This window comes from Excalfactoria chinensis, chromosome 2, assembly GCF_039878825.1.
Source record: "Excalfactoria chinensis isolate bCotChi1 chromosome 2, bCotChi1.hap2, whole genome shotgun sequence".
Classification (NCBI taxonomy): domain Eukaryota; kingdom Metazoa; phylum Chordata; class Aves; order Galliformes; family Phasianidae; genus Excalfactoria; species Excalfactoria chinensis.
The window spans coordinates 118,663,058-118,672,369 of NC_092826.1; positions in this window are offsets into that span (position 1 = coordinate 118,663,058).

The window sequence follows — 9,312 nt, forward strand, 5'->3', positions numbered from 1 at the left end:
TTGCCACAGGAGGGAATTTCTCTATGCGTTTACACCTTCAAGGTCAGCAATAAGCAAAATCAAGTAGTGCTTTGCCGGGCTTCATACTCAATGTCCCGTGTGAAGATTCTTCTAATGCAAGTGCGAAGAAAAGATTTCAATTATGCATTCCAATTCCAGAAGAAGAAATTACTGTGCATCACGGAAGCTTCTCTCTCTTCCTTTCTATCCAGCCTGTCTATCTGCTTTTATGCCTCACTTTCTGGTTCATTCCCTTCATTTTCTTCCAGCTTCTATGTACGACTACTGTTGCCAAAGTTGCTTATCTCAGTTCTGCATAACCAAGCTGAGCAGATCTGGCTCTGAAGATTTCAGTGCATACCAGGCTAGCCAAAGGCAGGCAAACCAATGCTCTTAAAGCCATTTATCTCAGAGTTAAATCTTTTCTTTACACTTCCTTACAAATCTAATTACTGAATTGCTCTGCTGTGAAGCCTTTTCAACGTGTCTGCATTTTCCTATCTCTGAAGGGTGATCTCGGGGGACATACAAAGAAATGAGTTATCATGCTGATTTTTCTTGCATTCAAGTTTCAGAACTTTTTAACCTTGCTATGCAGGAAGGATACAAGAAATCCCTATTTCTCCTTAGATTATGTTTACATATGTCCTGAGCTGATTCAGCTTGATTCTGCAGGGGCAGGACACTGTGGCTGGGTATTGAGCACGGAACCACTGCCTCAGTCTCTAGTGAAAAGTTTTGGACACTCAGCACTACGCAGGCATGACGCCTAGGAAAGAAGACCAATATGGCACATACAAATAAAACCTAATCACATATAAAATATAAATTAATGCGCATAAGGGGAAAATAAAATAAAATAGTAAACCAAATGGACTAATAGACTGTAGCAACTCCTAATTTTTGAATAATGGTTTTGAAGCAGACAAGGAGAAAGCTAATTTGACAGAGCTGAGGAGATATGAGACACTGCATTGTACACAGCACACTGTATGGAGACCAGCTAATGAATTCAGACAGCCTGAAAGGAAAGGAAAATGAGTGCCTTATGCACAGATGCTTCTCATTGTCATTTAATTTACTCTAATTCTATTTATGTATAGTCATATTTCTCCAGTTTAAATTCATAATAACTAAGGAAACAAAGAATATGCTATGGTAGAGTTATTAAAAGAATCTACAGTTAGCAGTCAGTAGTTAGTACTCTGAAATACCCAGATACGCAAAAGAGCAGTAGGAGAGATCATAACAAGCTTGAAGGAATCAGTTTGGAATGGATATTGCTGCTTTTAATTATTAGGAATTCTCTTCTCCCTTCAGTGATGCTGGAAGTGAAAGTAATGCATCTCGGAAAGTTTTGGAGCTTGGACACACAGATCAGACCTGCCTGCAAAGCTGATGCCCACCTGCAGAAGGGGAAGAAACAGGTAAAGCTTTGAATGAAGACCGAGGGGACATCTCAGCTCTGTACCAAACCTCCTTTAGCCCCACTCTGCTTCACTTCTACATCAGTAACACAGTCTGGACTACAGAATTTCTATGCCTGCCTTCTTTTTTCAGTTAACAAACCTCTTCATATCAAGAAAGCATCAATCACGGTCACCTGGGGCAGTTAGGCAGTAGTGCAAAGACACCCCAGGTTATACGCACACACATAGATGGTACAAATAAAATGCAAGCACATGTACAGCACAGGAGATGCAGATGCCCAGGCTTAACTTCTGCAGTGCTCTTAGCATGGCATGGGTGGTCGCACCACACCATTCACTTCAGCCGCCCCTTCCCTCCTTGAATAGGACATTTTTATGCCCACTGTCTGGTTAAAATAGTGTTAATATTTTAATTTAAAATGTGCAAAGGCACAGTGCAGAGTTTCAACCAACACCTTGCAAACAAGAAGAAAAGAGAGGAAGGAGCGCACCAGATTCTGCCTTTTTTTTTCTTTCCTGTGGTCTCTTTAGAGAAGAAAAGGGCACGAGAGGGAGAAAGAAAGGTCCTAGTTGAATTAATGTAAATGTATGAATGAGACACTTCTAAGCATACCCAGGTGCCTTGCCAGCTCAATGCAGAGAGGTCACAGAGAAATAGAATGTCTAATCATTGAAATAAACACAGCTGTGCATACTTACATTTTCCATACCTATTTTGCTAGTGGGGAAAAAATAATCACTCCTCAGAAGATCTTTTCCAGCCACTTCGACCTTCTTTATTTTTTATCCAAATTTTTGTTTAAGAAGTGTTTGGGAGTTGGTTTTGTGAATTTCTTTCTTTCTTTTTGAAAACATTAAAACAAAAATTACTCACCATAGGCGGATTCCTTTTTCCTTTTGGGGTGATTTCTAGCATTTGGAATGTTACTTTGCCTTCCAAACATTTTTGGGATCAAATTGTGTGGAAGTGCGCGAAGACAATTTTTTTCTTTTTCAGTGTGGAATTTAATACTTGTGAAATTTTAAGGCGAGGAAGAAGGAGACTAAAAGGGTTTTTGGACTGCAAGCACAAAGCTGAAGATTTTGTTTGGACGGAGCCAATGGGGAAAATAGAACAGAAGCAATTCTGCACAAAGCGAGGCACATAAAATTCAGAAGGAACCACCGAGAACAATCTTTAATTTCTTTATAATTTTCACAGACTTCAAAAGCATATTTGAGAGCCTTTGAATTCATGGTGGATGTTTTGAACAGATATGGTGCTTCAGCGTTTTATGCGAATCAAATTGAAGTCAAGAAATTAGGTTGAAAAGCACCACTGCTTTTGGATTAATCATCTGGTCAAGTAACAAATATTACCTCTCCTGAGAAACACGGCTTCTTTTAGGGAATTCATTGTCATGGAATTGTGCAGAAAACGTCTGGCAAAGTAGGAAAGCTCCTTGCAAAATGAAGTCAAATAACTGCAGCTACTTAAGGCTTGTGGCCAAAAAGCTGCTTTTAGCAAATGTTTTGAAAACAAGGGGCTCAGCCACCAGTTATTGCTGCAGTGCATGCAAAGTATGCATGCGTACAACTTGTAGATACCAGCCTGCTGCTGGGAATTGCACCAACAGCTGCTTGCTGCCTAGATTTGCAAAAGCATCTCATGGCAATGAACATTTCTATCCTACTTTTCTTCATGGCTAAAAATATTGCTCCAAGATGAACACTTTTTTTAATTCCTAAGATGGGAGAAAATGTGCTCATTGCTTTATTGAAGTAATCTTGATTCAGATAAAAATAATAAATGACACCAAATTAAATTTTAGTGTTGTTTAAGAATGCGATACGTTCCCTACTTTGGAGATAGAGCAAGGAGTGAATGTATTTCCTGGCACTGATGGTTGTCTGCAGCCTCACAGCTTTCAGTTTCCCTGCACCCTTGCTTTGTCTATAGCAAACATCCAGCAGAGAAACCACCTCCCCTTTCCACAAGCCAGTTTCCACAAGCCAAGGCATCCGTCCCCATGCCGGCCTGCTCAGCCCCCATGGAACTGAGCCTGGATGCCAGAGTTCACCTCTTTGGAGGCAGAAGACATTAATCAAGGCAGAAGGATTAGATGAGACGGATTCTGTTGGCGCGGCTTTTTGTCTTGCGCTCCTTCCCAAGGCAATGGGAGGATGGGGCTGACACGAGAGCCCCAAATCCTATTTTTTTTTTTTTTCCTTCACTGGGAAAAGTAGAAACGAGAGGAAAAGAGACAGAGAGGGATCATTATGGCTAATTCTCTTTTAAATATCCAGGCCAATTCAGATAATGTAATAGCAGGGGCCATATTGAAACAATTTTTAAATAACCTTTCCCTCTTGCTTCTGCACAACCTTATCACTGTTTTCCCTACACGGGGAAACAAAATTCACACCAAGGCTTCAAGCAGTGCACAGGGCTTGCAATGTGTTCCAACAGCAGCTCCCTTGAACATACTCCCCAAGTGAAGGGCTCTGCTTCACCTTTTAAGGCACAGCTTCATAGTTGTGTGCTACATGGTTTGAAAAAATGTTCTTAAAAACCACACTGCTGGCAAAAAAAACCCACATGAAGTGAAATCATCTCTTTAAAATGTATTTTTAAACAGTTTTTGAACAGTTCCCTCACACAGTGGAGCTCATTGAGTATACAAATAGCCAGCTGTAAATAACCGGGGGACTCAGAGCTGCAGAGCAGATCAAATACTCAAAGGAAGGGTATATTCAAAGCCACGGTTTCAGTAGGTACATTTCAAAACCTAGGGCAGTTGGCAAGAACCAGAACCAGCTTTGTGATATCAATGGACCAATGCAGCTGCTGACTTCTGAAAGTCTAGTTCAAATGCACTCCACGGTGTGAACATCTCCAAGCACTTCTCTGCAGCAGTGAGGGGAGAGCGAAATGAGCACTGAATTCCCAAACGACAGAGGCTGTGGAGAGAGCCCAGGAGAGCAGGAGGAATGAGGCATCTGTGTAACCTGCCATGTGAGAAAGGCCTATGGGAGCAAGGAAATTCACCCCAGCAAAGTGCAGAGGAGAGCCAGAAATATTCTCTGAAGATACAGTAAGAAAGGCAGGGACCAATTAATCTCATTAATCCACAAGGCCAGAAGAATGAGTAACAGGGTCTGAATTACAGAAGTGCTATAGTAACAACAATGCTGCAAAATGTTCTTCTTTACAAGGAGTAAGAAGAGAAAGTATAGTCGGGGACTGCTGTTGATGCAAGGTCCTAACATGCAAGTTACAGTATAAAGAATTATAGAACTTACATCACATGAATTTTACTCCCATGTAACTGCAACTGCATCAGTATACATGAAAGGAAGATAATAGATAAGAACACTTAAATTTTCTTTACAGTAAAGACCTTTTAGGAACAGCAAGTCACCTGATAGCTTGTGCATGGACTATGCAAAAATCTTTCCTAAAAAGATAGCATCGTCTGGGATTATTAGATAATTCTGATTCTCTGAACTAGAAGTCAAAAGAACAAATGTTTAAGGAAAGTTTAAATGAGGGTTTGAAATGTTTCAAATCTTCTATACGAAACAAAAAATATTTTGCTTTGCTCAGCGTGAGATGCTCCTTTGGACCACTTATAAGAGCAGCATATTAAGCAGCAGGCTGAAGTCCCAGGGAGGGAGGAGCCAGCTTTTTCATCCAACAGCTCCTACTCTGAAGGAGAAGAAGGTTCAATACCTCTCCTTCCAGGAGCCATAGCTGTAGTCATCAGCCAGGCTACAGCATCCCAAAGCAATGGAAAATTTATTTTATCTATTCTACTTTCTATGCTTATGTTTACATCTTTCACTTAAGACAAGTTGTTCTACCCTTGGAGTCAGTATTTTCCCCGCCGTCCTAATGGCACATGTTTACCTGCCACCCCTTATGATTAAGTGACGTGTCAGTGTCCCATGCAAAGGGCAGTGTCAGCAGAGAGAACTGCTGGAGACCCCACCTAGAAACACAAAAGGCAACTGTGTCAGAGCTATGCCAAGGGCAGGCAGATCATAACCCTCACAGGCATCTGTGAAAGTTGAGCTTGGGTTCAATTAATCCTATAATTTTATTGATATTGTTCAATAAACTGGAATTTAAGCTACAATTAGTTGGTAATATTAGTGAAATGTCAGGGATGCTATTTTTTTTTTTTTTTTTTTTTTGCCCAACAATTGAAAATCATTAAAAGTAAGGAATATCACAGTTTGCTATCATCAAAGAAGGTTAGACATGCAACTTAGAGAAAATAGGGCTTCTTTTAAAGAGGATAATTAACCCTTGGTTTAGGAGTTGGATGCGTGCATGGTAGAGCTTCAGTCACTTGCAGCCTTTAAGTCACAATTGCCCGACTTTCCAAAATATGGTCTGCAATTTGAGCAAAAGATAAGAGCATAAAGCCTGGGTTATTAGATAAGTTTGATGACTTGTGGTAGGCGGGTCAGACTACATACCCGTTGTGTCCTACTAGAGCCTTAATGTCCTCAATATCAGATTAAAAGAGAGTGGAGAAGGGGGCAATGACAAGCCCTACTCTTAACACTGTGTTCGCAGCAGTAAATGCGTCACACTGAGGGATATGCACGAACAGGAACCCACTGGAAAAGCTAGTTCTGGTTTCATTTATATGCTGAAGTGATTGAAAGCAAGTCTATGAGCGATTGCTCACTTTACATTCATTCCCAGAACTCTCACTTTTGATTTAGCTCAAGTGACTTTGAACAAGTTTGAGCTCCCTTGAAACAGAGCATGCAGAGATAAGAACATCCATGCACAGACTCACACTTCAATTACAATTTGAATTAAAACCTGGCTCATTCCACTCCAAGGCTGGATGCAAACAAAATCACTCGAGGCACTGTGGAGCACTGACTGGCATACGACTTAATTGCTAATCACCACTGACAGCCCGTTGGCTCACTAGGCCGCAACACAACATGCAACCTGCCAACAAGAAGTGAGTCAGCAATAAATAAAGTTACAGACTCTGGGACTTCAGCTGATTCCAGCCTGCCTGTGGGGATGACAAAAAGGAATTCTCAAACCTCTGATCTCTTATAAAGCTGGTTACAACCAGGCCCGGTGGAAAAGGAACGTGGGCCACATGCTCCGTGTTGTGGCCCCAAACTCCGCCGGTTATTACGAAATGCCATTCTTTGTTATGCAGCTGGTGTTCCAGAGCATTGCCAGTCCTGAGTTTACTGGTACTGTCTGGCTAAATTTGATTGCCCTGCAGTCACTTGATTCTATTTCATGGCCAATTTGCTCTACTGGTCTGGTGCATGGCAAAGGCTGTCTTGGCCACTTCGTGTGGTGGCGACCAGCAGAGATCTGCTGGCTCAAACCAGAGTGACTCAGCAGAGAAGCTGGCTTTGCACAAATGAACCTGACTCATCTTCCAGTTACTGAGAAAATGGTTTTGTCCAGGAAATACCCTGCACCATCAAGACCTTTTCATAAAATGCACTGTCCTCAGTTTCATTCTTAGAAAATCATTCACACTGAAGCACTAAAGGAAGACGGGTTAACCTCCTAGAAAGTGCGATCCCAGCATTGCATGCAGAGTTCACTGGGCCAGGAGCTCCATGGAGATACAGGGACTTGGTGGCAGGTGAAAGGGTGATCCCCCAGTTGGTGAGTGCACCAGGGAATATCTTTCAGTGAGGGGTACGAGGCCCTGGAAAATGCCAGGAAGGCTGACTTCAAGCAGAGGAAAATCTTACTACTTTTGGCTCCTCCCAGTCCAAGAGGCCCCTTGGCTGGAGCTGAGGAGCAGAGGTCCTACAGCACCCAAGAATCTGCCACATACAGCTGGAATTCCTGGCTCATTCCAGATAACAGCAGTTACTCCCAAGCAAAGGGAAAACACAAAATAAAGGATCTGGGGGAAAGGAGTGATCAATGAAACTGTTGCTTCTGCAGTGCAGCTGCTTGATCTTGTGGGATATCGATCTAACAGTCCTTTGTGGGTTAGTATAAAGAACCAGCACTGTCATGTTTCCAAGATAAAACTGCTCAGGAGTGAATTTCCCATTCCTTTAAGACATCAAAAAAACCCTTGACAGCAACTTCTGAGTACATCCTATTCTTCTTTCCTCCTCAGAATCATGGTAGAAAAACAGTTTATTGATCTCTGGTAAGAAATCAAATGTTGTTATAACTCCGAAGGGTGTCCAGTTACAGAGAAAATCGGTGGTAATTGGAAGCTTCATGCAGACCTCATGTGACCCTGCTCATTCCGGAACAGAAAACTGTTTTTGTCTAACTTCGAAAGAAACCAGACAAGCCCTGCAAGGTTACTTATAATCCTGACACCGCTCTCAGAATTGCCATATGCTGGGAACATGCTTTCTTGCCTATCTACAGTATATATCTGAAGGACTTTGTTACAGCCCCGATATTTGGCATATCTTAAGCCTATTTAGAACATCAACACCATCAATCACTTGGTATGGGGCCGAGCAGCTGGATGAACCTTGGCTATCATGCAAAGGCTATTTGTCATCTGGGCAAGTCTGTTTGGCATACAACGCTCCAGTCCCAGAACAATTTTCCCTCTCCAAAAATATTCTCTTTGATTCAGGAAACACGTGATTAATAATGAACAAGGACTTAAAGATGGAGGTCAAGGCTGAACTCTTAACCAAACAAGTGTATTGCTTACTAACGTTTGACTCAGTCTTCAAATATTCCCTTGAAGAGCACTTTCAGCGGAGAAACCCAAGGCTGTTCCCAAGTAATGGAAGATCCAAGAGTCCTGAGTGGCTGTGGCCACAATGGAGATTTTCCTCAACTGTGATGATGTCCTTACAAATCAGTAGTTAAACATCAAATCTATAACAGCAACCTACATCTTAGGATAAGCCATGCACAATTAATTTTCCATTCTCTCTAACACAAGCGATACTTGGCACATCTGACATATAGGCAATTAGCTCTCTCTTTAAAATAAGAAATATTAGCTAAAGTATCTTAACCATCTGTGTGAGCCAAAATAAGAGCAGGGGAGTTTACATAAACAGTCTTAGTGTGCTTAACAAGCATGTAGCTAATGATTTATTTTTTTAAGCCTCAACAATAGGGGATATAAGCAAGTACTTCATCACTTGTGTCTCTTTGCTGTTAATGAAAGACTAGTAATTAGTGGGTGACTAAACATCAAAAGTACATGTTACTTCAGTACATGGGGCTATAAAAGACAGATTCTCCCCAGCCATCTGCAGAGCCAGAAGGAAAAGGGAGGAGAAATTATTTGAAAGTTTGCCTTATTGGTTAGTGCATTTGGTTCAGACTTTCAGCCTTGCTTCTTAGCCCCTCTCCGTCACTTACATCTCTCCATTTTCTCCATATCTGTCAGTTGTCTAATCTTGTTTGTAGAGTGTAAATAAGCAGGAAATTTGTGTGTCCTGGTGTTTTTAAAATCAGATCCCAACAGAGTACAACGCAACCCAACGTCTGACTCACTGTGGGGTTTGCTTGGTAGGAAGCACATGCCATGCTTCTGTTACGGGGACAACCCTATTAAGCAATGACAATGCATGTAAACCCCAAATTTGTTAGTGCTCATTGTTACTAAAGCAGGGTGAGCGACCTTGTCATATTTAACAGCTTTGAGCAGACACAGCAGTGTAGATCCTGAGGGCAGAAAAGAAAAAAAAAGACGAAAAAAAAAGAATTTCCACTAGTGATGTAATAACATACCCAGATAATTAGCCCCTTTCCCATTTCCAACGGCTCGAATAACTCAGTAGTCCAGCTGGCAGGCTCACGACACTGCACCCGTGCAGTCAGCATTTGTACAAACAGAACCCTAAACAAAACTCAGAGCTGTCTATCCCGCCTCCAGCCCAGGGCAGCATTTGGAGGGCAGCA